At 44.3% G+C, this 1,220-nt stretch overlaps 1 protein-coding gene across 1 annotated transcript in view; it reads left to right on the top strand.

Moving 5' to 3' along the window:
* The window catches only part of LOC106014247, a gene marked incomplete in the record, with an annotated part of 13,532 nt that overhangs the window by 6,185 nt on the left and 6,127 nt on the right, over positions 1–1,220 (top strand).

Genomic DNA, 1,220 nt, shown 5'->3' with positions numbered 1-1,220 from the left:
GTGTGTGTGTGTATGTGTGTGCGTGTGAGTGTGTGTGTGTGTGTGTGTGTGTGTGTGTGTGTGTGTGTGTGTGCGAGTGTGTTGGACACAAGGATCAGAGAGAATATTATCATACCTTCGTTGTTGCCATAATTGTTATTATTGTTGTTGTTGTGGTTGTTGTAGAAGTAGCTGCTGCTATTGTTATTGTTATCGTTGATGTTGTTGTTCTTGTTGGTGATGGTGACGATGTTAAATAGGACGTCACGTCAAGTGAAGTTGTAGTGTAGTGTTCATAATGTACTGCATTCCCATGCAAGTGTCAAGAAGAAATCACCCACGCTCTTTTCAATTTTGTTCAGTCTGTTCTTCCCTGAAAATAATCCCGGACTATCAAGTTTCTCCACATAAATACATAGATACTAAATTATAGTGCTGTTGCTGCATGGATTTAACGCACCTTTCTAGGCTTTTTTAAGAACCTCTAACTTTGACTTTGACGTCCAACAGGCGGGTAGTTTGGAGGGTGCCACTAGTAGGTCTTACTTTTTTTTTCTTTCCCTCTGCTGTTTCTGTCTATCCGTCTTACTTTCCCCGGCACTTAATGGCCGCCATTGTGTTGATGTGCATCATTCCGCAAACAAACGACCGCAAACAGGGAAGAGCGATTTTTTTAGGGGGGGGGGGGAGCGTCGTTAGCTCAGTTGGTATCATGAAAGACTACGGGGTGAATGGCCCTGGTTCGAATCCCTGACCGGGCGTTCTTGAACCGGTATCGTTTTGTGGAGTTTTCAAGGGTCTCAACATATTTGACACGGTCCTATCGGAGAATGGCATTACATTCGGAGGTCCCGCCTCCTAAATAATCTAATAGTGTTGAAAGGGGCGTTAAACTCATACGCTTTCTTACTAGAGCCTTGAAAACTCCTTACACAACCCGAGTTCAAGAACGCCCGACTGGGGATTCAAACCAGGACCATCCTCATCACTCAGCCCAGCGTGCAACAAAATGAGTTGGCAGCGTGTCATTCTTAAGTGAAGGGAAGCGAAGAAAGAAGAGAGCTGTGTTTTGGGAGGTGGAAGGAGTCCGTAACAAAGGACAGCCCTCACATAATTTCACAGGGCTTCTTTAGTTTTATATTTAGCACAAGTTTTACGGCCCTTGTAATACAATTAGGTCATATATGTGTCGAAGGTTAGAGGTGTTACTAGACAGTAACTGCAGAGAAACGAAGGGGGGG

Source organism: Aplysia californica, unplaced genomic scaffold (genome assembly GCF_000002075.1).
Source record: "Aplysia californica isolate F4 #8 unplaced genomic scaffold, AplCal3.0 scaffold00040, whole genome shotgun sequence".
Taxonomy (NCBI): Eukaryota; Metazoa; Mollusca; class Gastropoda; order Aplysiida; family Aplysiidae; genus Aplysia; species Aplysia californica.
Note: the sequence above shows the minus strand (reverse complement) of the source record. Positions and strands in the feature narration are given on the sequence as shown.